Source organism: Scyliorhinus torazame, chromosome 11 (assembly GCF_047496885.1).
Source record: "Scyliorhinus torazame isolate Kashiwa2021f chromosome 11, sScyTor2.1, whole genome shotgun sequence".
NCBI lineage: Eukaryota > Metazoa > Chordata > Chondrichthyes > Carcharhiniformes > Scyliorhinidae > Scyliorhinus > Scyliorhinus torazame.
The window spans coordinates 93,652,187-93,673,387 of record NC_092717.1 but is presented as its reverse complement, the minus strand read 5'-3'; the positions used below and the strand labels follow the sequence as shown (position 1 = coordinate 93,673,387).

The 21,201-nt window shown below is 54.2% G+C and overlaps 1 long non-coding RNA gene across 1 annotated transcript in view; it reads left to right on the top strand.

Moving 5' to 3' along the window:
* Positions 1 to 21,201, top strand: part of LOC140385393 (uncharacterized) — a 165,899-nt gene that overhangs the window by 137,160 nt on the left and 7,538 nt on the right. Inside the window, exon 4 of the long non-coding RNA XR_011933355.1 lies at positions 18,804 to 18,942. This is a non-coding gene — a long non-coding RNA (uncharacterized lncRNA). The remainder of the gene's footprint in view (positions 1 to 18,803; positions 18,943 to 21,201) is intronic.

Genomic DNA, 21,201 nt, shown 5'->3' with positions numbered 1-21,201 from the left:
ATAATCTGCGTGACACATGCCAACTGCTGTGGATTCAGTTTATAATGTAAAAATTTAAGCATAAAATTAAATTCTAAATGCTAAAAAAGATGGAGTGCCAGCTAATCAAAATCACAAAATTGGTTGGAGTGAGTAATCATGTTATACTTACCAGAATCCACAAATGCACTTACCACAATGCTTTCTTAAAATAAATTTAGAGTACCCAATTATTTCCTTTTCCAATTCAGGGGCAATTTGGCGTGGCCAATCCACCTACCCTGCACATCTTTTGGGTTGTGGGGGTGAGACCCCCGCAGATGCAGGGAGAATGTGCAAACCCCACACGGACTGTGGCCCGGGGCCGGGATCGAACCCGGGTCCTCAGCGCTTATCACAATGCTTAATTAGGGTTCCACCAGGACCACATTCCAGCCTTGGTCTAATATTAATGCAAATATTCCAGATGTGGGATGAGAGTGATTACGTTTGAAATCAAGCAGCATTCTCCCAAGTGTGGCACCAAGGGGAGCCCCAGCAAAACTGAAGTTATGGAGAAAGGTAAAAGTTGTATAGTTGCTGGAGTTATACCTAGTGTTATAACCCAGAAGATACCTATGGGGTGGACCTCCCCGTGAGCCTCATTGAATACGAGCTTCTCCGCTGAGAGGCGGGGGCCCACCAGTGGAGTAAATGGACTCTTGCATAAAAGTCGGCCCAAATGAGAGCCGAGCATGCGTAGTCCCGGCTCGGACCTGAAATGTGCTGTGTATATAGTTTACTTTTCAAAACAGTTCGCTTTATGCCTCTCGTGTGGACTCCTCTGTGGCCACTAAACCTAGCATAAAGGTTGATGGTTTCAGCTCTTGGAGACTAATGCTCTCAGACTCAGGACACTGTGTCTGGGGTTCCTCGTGATAACACACTAAATCCAACCATCAGTCCTTCCCGCCATCGTAAGGTCAGAATAGCATTATTTGTTGATGATTGTGTAGTATACTCAACTCCTCGGCTACTGAAACAGTCCATTAGAATACAGGAACAGGCATTGGCCATCTATTCCCTTGAGCCTGTTCTGTCATGCATGGATGATCTGTTATCTAATAATTTGCAGAATAAATTTGGTTATAAAGAAGCTACTAATCTCAGTTTTAAATTAATGGCAGGTATTGTCGCTTTGGAAGAGTATTCCAAACATCAGCCACAATTTGTTTGTGCACATGGTCCCTAGCTACACTCCTGAAAGATCTTACTCTAATTGTCAGACCATGCCCCCTAGTCCGAAACTCAACAACCAGTGGTAATGGTTCCTCTCCATCTATCCTATCTATTCCAATTAATATCTTGAAAACTTCAATTAAATCACCCCTTCGTCTTCTAAAATCAGGGAATATAAACTGTATGTGCAATTTTAACCCATGGTGCTGGATTCTTCACCGGCAGAGGGCTCCGTTTTGCCGGCAGCCCGGGGGTTTTCCGACGGCGTGGGGCTGCCCCACAATGGGAAACCACATTGACTAGCCGGCATAACGGAGCATCCCGCCGGCGGGGTGAAGCAGAAATGTGGCGCTGCGGGACTGGGCGGAGAATCCAACCCATGAAGGTTTCGTAATTCTACATTACATTCCTTTCAAGGTCAAATATTCCTTCCTAAGGTGGGATGGCCAGAGATGCTCACAACACTCCATGTGTGGTTAAACCAGAGTATCAGATAGTTAGAGCAATCTTACTGCTTGTGTTCTAGTTCAATAGAAAGAAAGGTCAGAATTTCATTAACCTTTTTGATTATTTTCTGTATATGGAATTTTAATGATATATAAACATGGAGACCCAAGTCGCTTTGGGCTTCCACCATTCCGAGCTTTTCACTGTTTAGGAGGTATATTGTTCCTTTAATAAGGACACGGGCAGTCCACACCAAGTAAAAATAAGAACTAAGTTTTATTTACAAACAATATATATACACTTCCCGGTAAACCCCTACCAGGTTCCTTCTGGTCGGTGCTTTACTAGCCGACTGTATATACACTGGGTAATTATGATACCCCACCCAGAGCGGGAGAGCTCGTGCTACACAAGGGGCACGGGGAAGACAAGCATTCCCACCCCTTCGGTTCTGTGTGGGATGTTGCAGTTCAGTCCCATTTTGGTCTAAAATGGATGAGCTCACATTTGTCTACATTGAAATCCATTTGCCGCATTTTGCACATTCACTGATCTATTATTTTGTTTTTTTTTAAATTATGCTTCTATCTATACTGCTTTGAATGTTGCCTATCTTTGTGCCAGCAATAAGCTTCTATCCTGTCATCTAAGTCATGAATTTAGTTGAAGTTCCAATACAGATCCCTTCAAGACACCCCCAGTCACATCCTGCCAATTAGAGCACTTGTCCTTTTTCCCTACAGTTTTTTTCCTGCTGCTCCATTTCATAACCAGGTCACTAATTTGTCTTCAATTCCATGAGCTTACACATGAACATACAAATTAGGAGCAGGGGAAGGCCACTCGGCCCCTCAAACCTGCTCCACCATTCAGTGAGTTCTCCCAGTGAGCCAGAGAAGACACAGCCAGAGTGAGACAGCAAAGAGTGAGTTTGGGAATTTGAAGTTAGGTGGGAATTGAATCCAATCAGTAAGCCTGTTCCTTTTTAAATTTCAGGAGTTTAAATTAATCTAGAATTGTGCAGTGAAGGTTAACAAGGGCTGCCCCACCCACTCACATAACTGGTTGGCAGTTAAGTGTCAGTCACCTTAATCTACTTTGATCTAAAAGCAGGTGGGGGGGGGGTCAACTTCGGCCAATTGAAAAGAGCAACTTGTAACTCACTCCCAGTGAGTTCTCCCAGTGAGCCAGAAAAGACACAGCCAGAGGGAGACAGCAAAGAGTGAGTTTGAGAATTTGAAGCTAGGTGATAATTCGAAGCTGGGTGGGGAGGAGGTGCTTTTTATCCCTGGTAAGTGACTGGTAAGTAGTTTTTCTTTTCATTGTCTAATTTATTTATTTACTTTTTCTTTCGTTTTTTGGAATTGTAGTTGTGAAAGTTAACCTAAGGTTTAAGACATGGCAGGAGATACCAGACCCATGTCATGCTTCTCGTGTGCGATGTGGGAGCTCAGGGACATATCCACTATCCCTGGCTCCTTCACGTGCAAGGCTTGTGTCCAGTTGCAGCTCCTGTTAGACCGCATGATGGCTCTGGAGCTGCGGATGGACTCACTTTGGAGCATTCGTGATGCTGAGGACGTCGTGGATAGCACGTTTAGCGAGTTGGTCACACCGCAGGTGAAAGTTAATGAGGGAGATAGAAAATGGGTGACCAAAAGACAGAGCAAGAGTAGGAAGGCAGTGCAGGTGTCCCCTGCGGTCATCTCCCTGTAAAACAGATATACCGCTTTGGACACTGTTGAGGGAGATGGCTCACCAGGGGAAGGCAGCAGCAGCCAGGTTCATGGCACCGTGGCTGGCTCTGCTGCGCAGCTGGGCAGGAAGAAGAATGGTAGGGCTATAGTGATAGGGGACTCAATCGTAAGGGGAATAGACAGGCGGTTCTGCGGACGCAATCGAGACTCCAGGATGGTATGTTGCCTCCCTGGTGCAAGGGTCAAGGATGTCTCGGAGCGGCTGCAGGACATTCGGGGGGGGGGGGGGGGGGGGGTGAACAGCCAGCTGTCGTGATGCACATAGGTACCAATGATGTAGGTAAAAAAACGGGATGAGGTTCTACAAGCTGAATTCAGGGAGTTAGGAGTTAAACTAAAAAGTAGGACCTCAAAGGTAGTAATCTCAGGATTGCGATCAGTGCCATGAGCTAGTCAGAGTAGGAATGTCAGGATAGACAGGATGAATGCGTGGCTCGAGAGATGATGCAAGAGGGAGGGATTCAAATTCCTGGGGCATTGGAACCGGTTCTGGGGGAGGTGGGACCAGTACAAACTGGACGGTCTGCACCTGGGCAGGACTGGAACTGATGTCCTAGGGGGGTGTTTGCTAGAGCTGTTGGGGAGGGTTTAAACTAATGTGGGGGGGTGGGAACCGATGCAGGAAGTTGGAAGGTAGTAAAACGGACAGAACCAAAAGGCAGTAAGGGGGAAAGTGTAAGGCAGAGAAGCCATAGTCAAAAATCAAAAAGGGTGACAGTACAAGGTACAGTGACAGGGGAGCTCAGTGAATAGGCCCAGTAATACTAAAAGGAATAAAATGGGAAGTAAAAACATTAATGGTAAGCGACGCAGCAGGTTGTTACATGAAGATATGGGTTCAACGACAAGGAAAATTAGGAGAAAAGTTAAGAGGAAATATAACTTAGGAGAGGTTACTGATCAAGGTGTTAAGATTCAAAACAGAGGTATGAAAGCCAGCATAAGTGTACTTTACCTGAATGCTCGTAGTGTTCGGAATAAGGTAAATAAGTTGATGGCGCAAATCATCGTGAATGACTATGATTTAGTGGCCATTACTGAAACATGGTTAAAGGATGGTCACGACTGGGAGTTAAATATCCAAGGATATCAAACTATTCGGAAGGACAGAGTGGATGGTAAGGGAGGTGGTGGAGCTCTGTTATATAAGGATGACATCCGGGCAATAGTAAGGGATGACATCGGTGCTATGGAGGATAAGGTTGAATCCATTTGGGTGGAAATCAGGAATAGTACGGCGAAAAAGTCACTGATAGGAGTAGTCTATAGGCCACCAAATAGTAACATTATGGTGGGGCAGGCAATAAACAAAGAAATAACTGATGCATGTTGAAATGGTACAGCAGTTATAATGGGAGATTTTAATCTACATGTCAATTGGTTTAACCAGGTCGGTCAAGGCAGCCTTGAGGAGGAGTTTATAGAATGTATCCACAATAGTTTCCTAGAACAGTATGGAATGAAACCTACGAGGAAACAAGCGGTCCTAGATCTGGTCCTGTGTAATGAGACAGGATTGATTAATGATCTCTCGGAAGGAGCGATCAAAATATGGTGGAATTTAAAATACAGATGGAGGGTGAGAAGGTAAAATCAAACACTAGTGTTTTGTGCTTAAACAAAGGAGATTACAATAGGATGAGAGAAGAACTAGCTAAGGTAGACTGGGAACAAATACTTTATGGTGAAACAGTTGAGGAACAGTGGAGAACCTTCCAAGCAATTTTTCACAGTGCTCAACAAAGGTTTATACCAACAAAAAGGAAGGACGGTAGAAAGAGGGAAAATCGACCGTGGATATCTAAGGAAATAAGGGAGAGTATCAAATTGAAGGAAAAAGCATACAAAGTGGCAAAATTAGTGGGAGACTAGAGGACTGGGAAATCTTTAGGGGGGCAACAGAAAGCTACTAAAAAAGCTATAAAGAAGAGTAAGATAGATTATGAGAGTAAACTTGCTCAGCATATAAAAACAGATAGTAAAGGTTTCTACAAATATATAAAACAAAAAAGAGTGGCTAAGGTAAATATTGGTCCTTTAGAGGCTGTGAAGGGAGATTTAATAATGGGAGATGAGGAAATGGCTGAGGAACTGAACAGGTTTTTTGGGTCGGTCTTCACAGTGAAATAACATGCCAGTGACTGATAGAAATGAGGCTATGACAGGTGAGGACCTTGAGATGATTGTTATCACTAAGGAGGTAGTGATGGGCAAGCTAATGGGGCTAAAGGTAGACAAGTATCCTGGCCCTGATAGAATGCATCCCAGAGTGCCAAAAGAGATGGCTAAAGAAATTGCAAATGCACTCGTGATAATTTACCAAAATTCACTAGACTCTGGGGTGATCCTGGCGGATTGGAAATTAGCAAACATGACACCACTGTTTAAAAAAGGAGGTAGACAGAAAGCGGGTAATTATAGACCAGTGAGCTGGGGCGGGATTCTCCGACCCCCCGCCGGGTCGGAGAATCGCCGAGAGCTGGCGTGAATCTCCGGCACCGGATATTTGGTGGGGGCGCGCTGCACCGGTCGGCGGGCCCCCCCCCCGGCGATTCTCCGGCACGCGATGGGCCGAAGTCCCGCTGTTGGAATGCCTGTTCAGCCGGCGAGGATCAAACCACCTCTCTTCCCGGCGGGACTAGGTGGTGTGGGCGGGCTCCGGGGTCCTGGGGGGAGCGCGGGACGTTCTGGCCCCGGGGGCTGCCCCCGCGGTGGCCTGGCCCGCGATCAAGGCCCACCAATCCGGCGCGCGCCTAACCCCTCACGGTGAGGGCTTGGCCCCTAAAGGTGCAGAGAAATCCGCACATTTGCGGCGGCCCAATGCCGGAGTGGTTTCACGCCACTCCAACCTGCCGGGACCCCCCGCCCCGCCAGGTAGGGGAGAATCCCGCCCCTTAACTTCGGTAGTAGGGAAGATGCTGGAATCTATCATCAAGGAAGAAATAGCAAGGCATCTGGATGGAAATTGTCCCATTGGGCAGACCCTATTATGTATTTTATTTTATTCCCTTTTCTTCTCATGTACTTAATGATCTGTTGAGCTGCTCGCAGAAAAATACTTTTCGCTGTACCTCGGTACACGTGACAATAAACAAATCCAATCCAATCCAATAAAGGGCAGGTCGTGCCTAACTAATTTAGTGGAATTTTATGAGGACATTACCAGCGCGGTAGATAACGGGGAGCAAATGGATGTGGTATATCTGGATTTCCACAAAGCCTTTCACAAAGTGCCACACAAAAGGTTGCTGCATAAGATAAAGATGCATGGCATTAAGGGTAAAGTAGTAGCATGGATAGAGGATTGGTTAATTAATAGAAAGCAAAGAGTGGGGATTAATGGGTGTTTCTCTGGTTGGCAATCAGGGATCAGTGTTGGGCCCACAATTGTTCAATTTACATAGATGATTTGGAGTTGGGGACCAAGGGCAATGTGTCCAAGTTTGCAGACGACACTAAGATGAGTGGTAAAGCAAAAAGTGCAGAGGATACTGGAAGTCTGCAGAGCGATTTGGATAGGCTAAGTGAATGGGCTAGGGTCTGGCAAATGGAATACAATGTTGACAACTGTGAGGTTATCCATGTTGGTAGGAATAACAGCAAAAGGGATTATTATTTAAATGATAAAATATTAAAACATGCTGCTGTGCAGAGAGACCTGGGTGTGCTAGTTGCATGAGCAGTGCATGAGTTGCAAAAAGTTGGTTTACAGGTGCAACAGGTGATTTCATAGAATTTACAGTGCAGAAGGAGGCCATTCAGCCCATCGAGTCTGCACTGGCTCTTGGAAAGAGCACCCTACCCAAGCCCACACCACCACCGTAGTCCATAACCCAATAACCCCACCCAACACTAAGGGCAATTTTGGACACTAAGGGCAATTTAGCATGGCCAATCCACCTAACCTGCACATCTTTGGACTGTGGGAGGAAACCGGAGCACCCGGAGTAAACCCACGCACACACGGGGAGGATGTGCAGACTCCGCACAGACAGTGACCCAAGCCGGGAATCGAACCTGGGACCCTGGAGCTGTGAAGTAATTGTGCTAACCACTATGCCACCATGCTGCTGTGATTAAGAAGGCAAATGGAATTTTGTCCTTCATTGCTAGAGGGATGGAGTTTAAGACTAGGGAGGTTTTGCTGCAATTGAATAAGGTGTTAGTGAGGCCACACCTTGAGTATTGTGTTCAGTTTTGGTCTCCTTACCTGAGAAAGGACGTGCTGGCGTTGGAGGGTGTGCAGAGGAGATTCACTAGGTTAATCCCAGAGCTGAAAGGGTTGGATTACGAGGAGAGGTTGAGTAGACTGGGACTGTACTCGTTGGAGTTTAGAAGGATGAGGGGGGTTCTTATAGAATCATATAAAATTATGAAGGGAATAGATAGGATAGATGCGGGCAGGTTGTTTCCACTGGCGGGTGAAAGCAGAACTAGGGAGCATAGCCTCAAAATAAGGAGAAGTAGATTTAGGACTGAGTTTAGGAGGAACTTCTTCACCCAAAGGGTTGTGAATCTATGGAATTCCTTGCCCAGTGAAGCAGTTCAGGCTCCTTCATTAAATGTTTTTAAGATAAAGAGAGATAGTTTTTTGAAGAATAAAGGGATTAAGGGTTATGGTGTTTGGGCTGGAAAGTGGAGCTGAGTCCACAAAATATCAGCCATGATCTCATTGAATGGCGGAGCAGGCTCGAGGGGCCAGATGGCCTACTCCTGCTCCTAGTTCTTATACGATCATGGCTGATCTGATATGTATACTCATCCATGAAGTGAGATGAAAAAAGCAAGGCTAACAGCTGTGTGTATGGACGCTGTCAATCAAGGCCCACCAAGAGCAATGAATGAACGGTTTGCAGGTGTAGGATCTGAGGGTTTGAACACAAATCACTGTTTTTCTCTTTCCAGGAATTGACACATGGTGCTTCCTGTGTCTGAGCCAGCTGGGGTATTGCCCAGGTGAGTGTTACAACAGTAATTTGTTTCACTGCCCTGTCTGGACTGCTCTCTAGCTTCCAGACAGGGGTCTCTTTTCTGGCGGGATCTGTGGGGAGTCCCTTTAGTTAGGGGTCTTTGTGTGGGAGGGGGCGGTCTCTCCCTATTTAGGGTGTCTCTGGTGGGGTATCCCATTTTAGGAGGTCTCAGGGGGATGATGAGACGGTCTGGTAGGGGAGAGGCAGGCAGGGCGTTGCATTATGAGGGGGAGGGTGGCCCTCGGATAGATTTTGAGAGCAACTCCCTCATGGAGTGAAGGGGGTGGGGCACACTGCTCCTAGTTGCCCTTTGATACACTGCTCGCATTTGTTCTGCCATTCGCACATTCTAATCTCTTTATAAGCCACTATCAGCACTCTTCCTAGCCTTAATCACCTCCGTTTACATTCCTTTAGTCTTCTGCCCTTGACATCTTTGTCAATCTCCACCTATCGCTAGCCCCTTATCCAGCCCCACTGCTCCACGTCCCCCGTCCCTCCCACTACAGTATAAATCTGTTCCCATTTGTTCCCATTGGGCAGCATGGTACCAGAATGGTTAGCATTGTTGCTTCACAACACCAGTGTCCCAGGTTTGATCCCCAGCTTGGGTCACTGTCTGTGCGGAGTCTGCACTTTCTCCCCGTGTCTGCGTTGGTTTCCTCTGGGTGCTCCAGTTTCCTCCCACAAATCCCGAAAGATGTGCTGTTAGGTGAATTGGACATTCTGAATTCTCCCTCAGTGTACCCAAACAGGCGCTGGAGTGTGGCGACTAGGGGATTTTCACAGTAACTTCATTGCAGTGTTAATGTGGGCCTACTTGTGACAATAAAGATTATTATTATTTCCAATTATCTCTAGCTTTGACAAACAGTCATCCAGACCCGAAGCGCTAGTTCCCTTTCCTCTCCACAGATGCTGTCAGGCCTGCTGACATTGTCCAGTATTTCCTGTTTTTGTCCCTTAAGGAGTTATCCCCTTGGCCCACTGCGAGGACCACAACATCAGGTACACGTTTGGTGATACTTGTAGTGAATCCTGCCATATGATTCCTGGCCCAGAGGACTGGAGAATCACACGGGCCTGGAAATTCTGGTGCCCAGCCTGCTAACTGGATGGAAATTGGTCATTCATTTGCATCCTCACGCTGGCATGTGGGCGCAAACCCCAATCCCGCCACCAGCGGTGGGCCGGAGCATCACAAACATGTCGCCGCCCACCGGCACCCGGCGTCGATCATGGTTTTTTGCTGGACATCCTATTCGCCGACGCATTGGGAACGCTGGCAGTGGAGAATCCAGGCAAGTTTCTGATGAGAGGTTTTATCACGTGCCTCTGGCATGCTCCAATGCAGAGAGAGGCACCTCTCAACCCCTGCAATTTCCGTGGAATCAGGCGAGTCTCTCCATGTCTCATGCTCCATGGCCCCTCAGAGGAGTCATCAACTATAATATTGATTTGGAAACCTTTTGAAAGGTAAATTTGAAAGGTCTTACCATCACCCCAAGCCCCTTCTATGCCTGCCTTGCCACCTCCATCACACTTGCCGATCCCCATGGCTGCTCCTCTGATTCCAGAGTCAGTGGGTCCAACTCCATCTGGCACCTATCCCAGTACCCCCAGAGCAAAAGATGTGTTTTGGAGCAGCGTCTTACTGAGGCACGTCCAGCAAGTCAGGGAATCTCTTGCTTCAGTAGCCAAAATCTGACCCTAATTAATTATTCCACATGACCACCATTTCTTTATTTTAATTGACAAAATCCCCATCATAAATTTATGAATAAAGGGCAGCACGGTGGCACAGTGGTTAGCATGGCTGCCTCACGCCGCCGAGGTCCCAGGTTCGATCCTGGCTCTGGGTCACTGTTCATGTGGAGTTTGCACATTCTCTCCGTGTTTGCGTGGGTTTCGCCCCCACAACCCAAAGATGTGCAGGGTAGGTGGATTGGCCACTCTAAATTGCCCCTTAATTGGAAATAATGAATTGGGTACACTAAAGTTATATTTTTAAAAAATAAGTTTATGAATATAATTGTTAAAAAATACAATTGTTTTGAGATCCTTTTTTGAAGCTCTTCCCTTCTATTCTCCTTTCTCTCCCTTGCCAAGATCTGTGCAGTTTTTAATCTGCATTTTATATACTTTCTTCTTTTAGTTTGATGTTGTCCCTACCACTTTCATATCCTTGGCCTTTTTTTGGCAAGAGCAGCTCTTAACCTTCAGGGTATAAAAATGGCTCTACATCTCATTACATGGGCGTCATTCTCCGACCCCCCAGCGGGTCAGAGAATGGCCGTTGGCCGCCGTGAATCCCGCCCCCGCCGGTTGCCGAAGTCTCCGAAGGGAGAAAAGTCGGCGGGGCGTTAATGTCGCCACTGCCGTCGGAGAATGGCACGGGTCTGCGCAAGGCAGACGATTTTCGCCCTGCCGACATTCTCCCTTCCGTATGGGCCGAAGTCCCGTCGACGTGATGACCGTTCACGTCGACGTAAATTAAACCTCCTTTTCATCGGCGTGACTCTGTGCTCCAGGTTCACGCCGACCAGCGTGGAGGTAAGTGACGGCCTGGGGGGTTGGCTCTGGGCAGGCGATGGTGTGGCCGCAGTCTGAATGTGTGAGGAGAGGTGTGTCTCGGGTTGTGTGTGTGTGTGTGCGGCGGGGGGGGGGGGGGGGGGGGGGGGGGTTAGAGTGGGCTGGGCTCCGGGGGAGTGCCGGGAGGGGGGTCCGTGCGGGGAGGGGGATGGGGTCCGTGCCGGGGAGGAGGTTGGGGGGGGTCCGTGCCGGGGAGGGGGATGGGGTCTGTGCCAGGGAGGAGGTTGGGGGGGGTCCGTGCCGGGGAGGGGGATGGGGGGTCCGTGCCGGGGAGGAGGTTGGGGGGGGTCCGTGCCGGGGAGGGGATGGGGGGTCCGTGCCAGGGAGGAGGTTGGGGTCCGTGCCGGGGAGGAGGTTGGGGGGGTGTCCGTGCCGGGGAGGAGGTTGGGGGGGTCCGTGCCGGGGAGGAGGTTGGAGGGGGGTCCGTGCCGGGGAGGGGGATGGGGGGTCCGTGCTGGGGAGGAGGTTGGGGTCCGTGCCGGGGAGGAGGTTGGGGGGTTGTCCGTGCCGGGGAGGGGGATGGGGGGTCCGTGCCGAGGAGGAGGTTGGGGTCTGTGCCGGGGAGGAGGTTGGGGGGTCCGTGCCGGGGAGGAGGTTGGGGGGGTCCGTGCCGGGGAGGAGGTTGGGGGGGTCCGTGTCGGGGAGGAGGTTGGGGGGGGTCCGTGCCGGGGAGGGGGATGGGGGGTCCGTGCCGGGGAGGAGGTTGGGGTCCGTGCCGGGGAGGAGGTTGGGGGGGGGGTCCGTGCGGGGAGGGGGATGGGGGATTCGTGCCGGGGAGGAGGTTGGGGGCGGTCCGTGCCGGGGAGGAGTTTGGGGGGGGTCCGTGCTGGGGAGGTGGTTGGGGGGGGTCCGTGCCGGGGAGGGGGGATGGGGGGTCCGTGCCGGGGAGGGGGATGCGAGGGCAAGTGAGTTGGTCCACCTGGCCAGGTGCCAGCCTCCAACAGTTGGACCCATGCGGTCCATGCCACCTGGCTGGGGGGAGGATGGGATACAGGCAATGATGACATGTCGTCGTTCCCCTCCCCCCACCAGGCCGTCATGTTTTCCGATCATCCAGCGATGTTGGCCGCCGTGGCGGCAGCCGCTAATGTCTATGTTGCCCTGGATGAGGAGGAGGAGGAGGAGGAGGAGCGTGCCAGAGAGGCGGCGCAGGCTGCCGCAGAGGGGCAGGTGGCAGCCGTCCAGGCTGGAGGGACACCTGACCGACAGGACGAGGAGGGGGAGGAGGACGTCGCGGCCCCACGGCAACGGAGGCACCCGAGGGCGCCCCGTGTGTACTGGCCCCGGCAGTCATACCAGGACCACACGGACCGGGAATGCAGGGGGAGACTCCGGATGAGCCGGGAAACCGTGGCACACATCTGCCACCTGCTGGCACACCTGTCACCGCGTGGCACTGGCGGGGGACACCCTCTCCCCTTGTCCGTCAAGGTTACGGTGGCCCTGAACATTTATGCAAAGGGGTCATTCCAGGCACCGAGTGGGGACCTGTCCGGCATATCGTAGGCATCGGTGCATCGGTGCATCCGGGCAGTGACAGATGCCCTATATGCCATGGCGCACCGCTACATCCGCTTCCCTGTGGACCGGGTCAGCCAAGATGACCGGGCCGTGGGCTTCTCTGCCATGGCCGGGTTCCCCATGGCCCAGGGCGCGATCGATGGGATGCACTTCGCCGTGCGGCCACCTGCAGATAACAGGGCCGTGTTCACCAATAGGAAGGGGACCTATTCGATGAACATACAGGTGGTGTGCTGCGTCCTGCACAACACAGCCCAGCAGAGGGGCGATGTGCCGCAGGCAGAGGAGGGCGGAGTGGAGGAGCAGCAGGAAGAGGCGCAGTCCTCCCAGATGAGGGGGATTGGGGTAATGGTCAGGGCAGACGGGGTAGACACAGGTGGGTGGCTGTCCACCGTTACCGGCTGGCCCAGCGGGCACGGGACAGACTGATAGCCGCCCGCTTCACTGACTAGATGGGCGTGGGAATCGGGTAGTATGGCCACAGACCGCACACCATGGCAACAGCCGACCACCCACACCCCCCACCCATCCACCCCACCCAGCACCCTCACCCCCCTCCCCAACCCCACCCACCCCCACCCGCATGCACACCACCCCCCCCCCCCCCCATTGCCGATCCACCTGCGGCACAACGGGCCAGGCTCACACAGTTGCGGGTGGACGCGTGTCTATTGCAGGCCATGGAGGATGATGACAACCCGCCCTGCGGTGAGCTCCTGGCTCCACATCGTTGGGACTATGTCTGACCCATGGCCACAGTACCACCATCCACCCGGACCATCCCTGCATGCGGCTGTGACACTGCAGCGCACGGTCCCGTCCTCTGCCCGGGGGATGTTGATGGCGGCCCAGGGGGAAGGGGGCAGACTCAGCTGGGCTGAGGTAAGACCACCCCTCACTCACACACTTGCGCTCAACGTACATGACACCCCCGCACGCTTTGGACAGAGCACAAAGGGCAGCTTCTGTAGGTGTAACATTGACTTTAATAACCAAACGAGTTCATGCACGTGCCCTAGCCCCTAAAACTCATTTGTGCCCTGCACCCGTGCCAACTTACTCAGTGTCTAATTGTTTGGCCTTACGGGCCCTTTGACTACGTCTACGTGGTTCCCCAGACGGTACAGCAGAACTGGAGGTGGACTCCTGTGATTCCTGCCCTCTGACACTGGATCCCTTTGGCGGCCGTTTCCTGGGGCGTCCTGGCCTAGATGGGCCAGGCTGCGGCCCGGGCGACTGGGATGGCGAGCTACCAGCCTGTCCTGCCCGTTGCCCACCCGATGCACCTGGGACGGAAGGGGGGGAGTCCGAGGTGTCGCGGTGTTCCGGGACCTCCCCTACAGGGGGAGCCAGGACGGACCACACCACCTCCTCCTCCCTCGGGGTGCCCGATGGCCCCCAGGCCTCTACATGGGTGGGGGATGCGAACGGACTGGCCATCCGACGCCCCCCCGACATCTGGTGCTGCCAGTCCTGGAGGCCCGTGCTGGTATCGACAGGGTTCTGCAGGTTTGCAGCCATGGAGCCCAGGGGGTTGGCAAACCCTGTCTGTGACAGTGCGACGCCCGGCTCGCACATGGCCACTGGCGCGATGCCCTCAGCGATGGCCTGTAGAGACTGGGCCATGGCCTGCTGAGACCTGGGCCATGGTCTGCTGAGACTGGGCCATGGCCTGCAGAGACTGGGCTATGGCGTTGAGCGCCTCTGCTATCTGGCGCTGGCACTGGCTCATGGCCTCCTGTGAGAGGGCAGCCATGTCCTGGGCCACAGACGCCGCCTGCACGGAAAGCCCCAGGCCTCGCAAACCGTTCCCCATGTCTGACACCGTCGCACCCATTGCCTCCACCGCGGACGCCACCCGTGCGGTGTCGGACTGGGTGGCACGCATGACCGGCACCACTCCCAGCTCCTGGACACGGGTGGACTCCTCCACCTGCGACTGCAGCCGCCGCAAGCCGCCCGTCACCCTCTTCGCTCGTCTCCGGGTCGGTGTTGCATCAGATCTATGTGTGGGTGTGGTAACTCCAGGAACCCGGGATCCATCTGGGCGGCAGATGTTCGCTTGGGCTGGGCTGCCCTCCGACCCGCCCGGCCCCTCTGCTGCTCCTACCTCCGCCTGCTGTACCGGGACGGCTGGTGTTGTGCGCACCAGTGAGTGTAGCAGACGCCTCATCACTAAAGTGCCAACCGAGGTGAGTGTTTCTGCAATGGTGGTGGGTGTTGGTGACAGCAGTGGCGTTGTGTCGTGCTCTTCATCCCACTCTGAGTCCATGGCACTTTGGGGTGGGGGGTTCGTCTCCACCCATCCACTCTGAGTCACTGTCCGGTATTTCGTCTTCCTGGGGTAGTGCTGTCCCGGGTAGGGGTGTCCTGGGCAGTGCTGTCCCGGGTAGTGGTGTCCGGGTAGTGGTGTCCTGGGTAGTGGTGTCCTGGGTAGTGGTGTCCTGGGTAGTGGTGTCCTGGCTCGGATGTGACGGGGGCCTGTGGCTGCCCCCCTCGTCGCTGGGTGGTCGCTCCCGCACGTGACGGGGGTGTCGTCTCCCTGTTGCTCCAGGTTTCTCCGTGTCCCGTGGTGTGCGAGGGGCATCCTGCGGGCGTCGCATGCTGGAGGGTCCGGGTCTCTCCATCTCCCGTGGCCTCCGAGGGGCATCCTGCGGGCCTCGCATGCTGGAGGGTCCGTATCTCTCTGTGTCCCGTGGTGTGCAAGGGGCTTCCTGCGGGCGTCGCATGCTGGAGGGTCCGTGTCTCTCCGTGTCCCGTGGTATGCGAGGGGCATCCTGCGGGCGTCGCATGTTGGAGGGTCCGTGTCTCTCCGTGTACCGTGGTGTGCGAGGGGCATCCTGCGAGCGTCGCATGCTGGAGGGTCCGTGGTCTCTCCGTGTCCCGTGGTGTGCGAGGGGCATCCTGCAGGCTTCCGCATGCTGGAGGGTCCCGTGTCTCTCCGTCTCCCATGGCCTCCGAGGGGCATCCTGCGGGCGGTCTGCATCTGCGGGGATGGGTGCCTGGACGTTTGGTCCTGCGATACACAATGAAGCATGCATGGTTAGACATCATGCAGTGATCAGGTGATATGGGGAGGGGGATATAGGGGAGGGGGGATATGGGGACGGGCTGTCGGTGGCTCACTTGCCAGTTCCAGGGCCCTTTCCTAGTGTTCGGTCAGTGGCCTCTCATCAGCGGGCCTCCTCCAGTCCTCACATGCTCCCTATTGTTGTGTGCGCGCTTCTCTTTGGGGGGGGGGGGTGGCAGGGGTAAAAGGCAACACTGTTAGGCAGGTATATGAATGCACGCCATCGGTTGCGCGTGCATTGCAGAGGTTAAGGTTAGGGCTGGATTCACTTGGGGATATGGGGGATGGGGGGATATGGGGGAGGGGGGCTATGGGGAGGGGGATATGGGGGAAGGGGGGATATGGGGAGGAGGGGATATGGGGGAAGGGGGATATGGGGGATATGGGGAGGGGGATATGGGGGAGGGGGGTATGCGGGGCTATGGGGGAGGGGGGATATGGGGAGGGGGGATATGGGGGAGGGGGATATTGGGGAGGGGGGATATGGGGGAGGGGGGATATGGGGGAGGGGGTATGGGGGAAGGGGGGATATGGGGGACGGGGATATGGGGAGGGGGGATATGGGGGAGGGGGATATGGGGGGGGGATATGAGGAGGGGGGATATGGGGGAGGGGGATATCGGGGAGGGGGGATATGGGGGAAGGGGGGGATATGGGGAGGGGGGATATGGTTGAGGGGGATATGGGGGAGGGGGGATATGGAGGAGGGGGATATGGGGGAGGGGGGATATGGAGGAGGGGGGATATGGGGGAGGGGACATATGGGGGAGGGGACATATGGGGAGGGGGGATATGGGGAGGGGGGGGATATGGGGGAGGGGGGATATGGGGGAGGGGGTATATGGGGAGGGGGGATATGGGGAGGGGGATATGGGGAGGGGGGGGATATGGGGAGGCTCACCCTGCCTGCTCTGACGAGGTCGTTCACCTTCTTGTGGCACTGGGTGCCTGTCCGTGGTGTCAGGGCCGCAGCGGTGACGGCCTCTGCCACTTCCCTCCACAGACGCCGGCTGTGGCGTGGGGCAACTCTGTGGCCGTGCCCGGGATACAGGGCGTCCCTCCTCTGCTCCACCGCGTCCAGGAGCGCCTCCACATCCCGTGACTCGAACCTCGGGGCTGAGCGGCGGCCAGCCATCCAGTCGGGTGTTCCGGTCGGGTGGGGGGGAGCAGCGTGGCCTTATGAGCCGTCACGCCGTGCAGCGCGTATGACGCTGCACGGCGTGAACCACTGCGCAAGCGCGGATCCCGTTACGTCGCTGCTAGCCCATTTCGGGCCGGAGACTTTCGACCCATTTTTCCGACGTGACGCAAGTCGGATTTGCGCCGTTTTTTGCGCCGATCGGCGGACTTTCCGCCGATAACGGAGAATTTCGCCCCATTTCTTTTTTGAAGACCACCCACTGATTTTGATTTCCTTTTTACCCATTAGCACATTTGCCGAGTTTACTGTGCATAGTTTCTGTCCCATTGCATTACAATCATTTTATCTCAATCTAAAATCTTTGCAACATTTTGCATTTCTCCCATTTGAACATTGGGCTGAATTCTCCGCTTTGTGATGCTGGAAACGCGAATCGTAATCGGGCGGAGAATTGCACAAAAGTGAAAAATTTAATTTTGCGCCTGGCGCGGATTCCGACGTCATGTTCCAGTCCCTCACTGGCGCGACAGCGATGTTTGTGCCCCGCGCCAGTGGATCCAGGCAAAACCGTCATTTGTACGGATTTTAATACCATTAGCAGGTTGGATACTTAATGCTCCACCCTATCGTGATTCTCCACCCCTCTTGGGCGCAAGTCCCGCGGGTGTAACTTGCTGCAAGTATTTACAAGAGGGTCCTTGACGCCAGGGCTGCGAAGGGGGAACAGGAGTCTAAAAGGTCTCTCACAAAACCTCAAAATCTGTCAGGCTTGCTGGGGGTGGCAGCCCGGGCTGGGGGCAGTAGCTAGGAACAACTTGGTGCCAGGTTGATGATCTTGGGGTATCCCACTTGGGATTGTGGTAGCCTGGTTCAGACCGCCATTGCTGAAGTCTGGCTTTTAAATGCACCCCTTTGGTGCTACTTACAGGTTCCTGGCTGTTCACACTGCTGAGTGCTGCCTGTGTCAAGTGAATGCTCAGAGAACCTCTGGTCATCTGGGAGCCCACCCAGGCCACCCCTCTGGACAACCTCATACCCCAGCTGTTTCATCAAGAGGATGGGCGTGGCCGAGCTCAATCAGCGGCCCACCAGATGTTGGCACTACCCAGAAGCACTGCCCCACTGCAGAGGAAGCAGGGGATTAGCAGAGCTCACCCCAACCAGGGGACACCTGCACCATGGCCTTTGGAACCCTCCCTGGTTCTCTGCCCCTGTCAGGGCAGGGACGTAACTAATGACTCCCACCCCTCCGGATTGTGCAATCCATAATATACTGTTTCTCAGTGAATGACGTGGGTCTGCAGAGATAGAATGATGGAGGTATCCAAAACAAGAATGTGCTTTCTGTAAACTACAGTAACATCCGAGGGCAGGTGGGGAGATATGAATACAAACGAAGGATTGAAAATACTCGGGGTCAATTCTCCATTCTGGAGACTTAAGTGTTGACGCCGTCGTGAAAACGGTGGAGTTTCACGATGGTGTGATCGGGTCCACAGGTGAAGCTATTCACAGTCTGCAAAGGGGCTAGCATGGGCGGATCGGGAACCACAACATGCTGTTAACGGACTAGCGTCCGATTTGCCGATCCCATGATTGATGCCCCACCGCGGCTGCACCGAATGCATTCTCCCCTCACACACGGAGCGTCGCAGCCGCCATGGCCGCAGGGAGAGCAGCGGCGCAATTCCGGGACGCCGAACTCGAGGCCCTCCTGGACTCCGTGGAGGAGAGGAGGCTGGTGCTGTACCCCGGGCCAGGCCGGAGGCCCTCATGCGCCGTGGTTCGCCATGCCTGGACGGAGTTGGGAGCCACCGTCGGCGCCATCGGGGTGGTGGCCCGGACTGGAGACCAGTGCAGAACAAAACTGCACGACCTCCTCAGGGCAGCTTGGGTGAGTACCCAGCGCTGTGCCCCTGGCACTAACCCCCCTCCCCCCACACTCCCCCCCAGGGGGACGGTCGGACCCCCACCCTGACCCACATGGCTGCACCCATGCCAGCTGCAATGGCCAGGTGCCCTGGCCACCGATGCCAATAGATACCCAACCCCTGGGCTGCATGCACCGGACTGTCTAACACTGTTGCTGTTTGTGTTTGCCCCCCCAGGACAAGGCTGCATACAACCGCCAGGAGCGGGAGAAGATCGGAGGGGGAACTACCAGACCAGCGTCCCCTCACCATGCACGAGCAGAGGGCACTCGACATTGTCGGCGGGCCAGAGGAGAGAGAGGTCGCCGACACGGAGGTCAGCAGCGTGCCACGAAGTGAGACCTCCCCTGCCTGGTTGCGGGTCCTCACGACAATTGGGTGCCCACCCCAACCCCCCACACCCCAACCCCCCTCACCCCATACCCCAACCTCCCCTCACCCCACACCTCAACCCCCCTCACCCCACACCCCAACCCCCCCACCCCCTCACACCCCCCTCACCCCACACCTCAATCCCCCTCATCCCACACCCCACCCCTCCTCACCACACACCCCAACCCCCCTCACCCCACACCCCAACCCCCCACACCCCACACCCCAACCCCCCCACCCCCCTCACCACACCCCCCCCCTCACCCCACACCTCAATCCCCCTCATCCCACACCCCACCCCTCCTCACCACACACCCCAACCCCCCTCACCCCACACCCCAACCCCCCACACCCCACATTGACCAGAAACCTATCTGGACCAACCAACTAAATCCCATGGCTCCTACAGTTAGAGACTGGGTATTCCATAAGACCATAAGACAGAGGAGCAGAATTAGGCCACACGACCCATCGAGTCTGCTCCGCATTCAATCATGGCTGATATTTTCTCATCCCCATTCTCCTGCCTTCTCCCCATATCTTCTGATCCCCTTATTAATCAAGAACCTATCTATCGCTGTCTTTTTTTTTAAATTTGTTTTTATTCAAAATTTTTCAATAATTTTTACAAACCACTACAAAAAGAAAACATAGCAATGAAACAGAAAACAACTTAACCATTTAACAATTTAACAAAACAAGGTGGGGTATCTGTCCTTTACAAATGAAATCCATCCACCGTCCAAACTACCCCCCACCTCTCCCTCCCCCCCCCCCCCTCCCCCCCCCACCCCCCCGATTTGCTGCTGCTGCTGACCTCCACCTAACGTTCCACGAGAAAATCAAGGAACGGTTGCCACCGCCCGGAGAACCCCTGCAAGGACCCTCGCAAGGCAAACTTTATCCTCTCTAACCTGAGAAACCCCGCCATGTCACTGACCCAGGCCTCTACACGTTGGGGTTTCGCGTCCCTCCACATTAACAAGAGCCTTCTCCGGGCTACCAAGGAGACGAAGGCCAGAACTCCGGCCTCTTTCGACTCCTGCAATCCCGGATCGTCCGATACCCCAAATATCGCTATCCCCCAGCTCGGTTTTACCCGAGTATCCAGCACCTTTGACATAGCCTTTGCAAAGCCTTTCCAAAATCTTGTAAGTGCCGGGCATGCCCAGAACATATGGACATGATTTGCTGGGCTCCCTGAACATCTCACACACCTGTCCTCCACACCAAAGAACTTACTCATTCTCGCTCCTGTCATATGCGCCCGGTGCACCACTTTAAACTGAATCAGGTTAAGCCTGGCGCAAGATGAGGAGGAATTGGCCCTGCCCTGGGCGTCAGCCCACAGACCCTCATCCAGCTCCTCACCCAGCTCCTCCTCCACTTGCCCTTCAGCTCCTCCACTGAGGCTTCCTCCGCTTCCTGCAGCTCCTGATATATTTCCGATATCTTGCCATCCCCCACCCCACCCCCGAGACCACCCTGTCCTGTATCCTCCGGGCAGGCAGCAGCGGAAATTCCCCCACCTGCTTTTTCATGAATGCCCGAACCTGCATGTACCTAAAGGTATTCCCTGGAGGTAGCCCAAATTTCTCCTCCAACGCCCTCAGACTAGCAAAAGTCCCATCAATGAACAAGTCCCCCATACTTTTGATACCCGCCCTGTGCCAGCTTCGGAACCCCCCGTCTATTCTACCCGGAACAAACCTGTGATTGTTCCGTATCGGGGCCCAGACTGAAGCCTCTGCCTCCCCCCTCTGCTGTCTCCAAAGCCCCCAGATCCTCAATGTCGTCGCCAGCACCGGGCTCGTGGTATACCGCGTCGGCGGAAGCGGTGCCGTTATCAGTGCCCCCAAGCTAGTATCTTGACAAGACGCTGCTTCCAACTGTTTCCACGCCGCCCCCTCTCCCTCCATTACCCATTTCCGAATCATGGATATATTCGCTGCCCAGTAATAGCTGCAGAAATTTGGCAGCGCCACCCCCCCCCCCCCCCACCCCCCGACTGCGCTCCAAGAACAGTCTCTTAACACGCGGGGTCTTGTTTGCCCACACAAATCCCTTAATAATCTTATTTACCCACTTGAAAAAGGACTTGGGGATGAGAATGGGAAGGCACTGGAAGGCGAACAAGAACCTGGGAGGACCGTCATCTTCACGGACTGCACCCTGCCCGCCAGGGAAAGCGGCAGCATGGCCC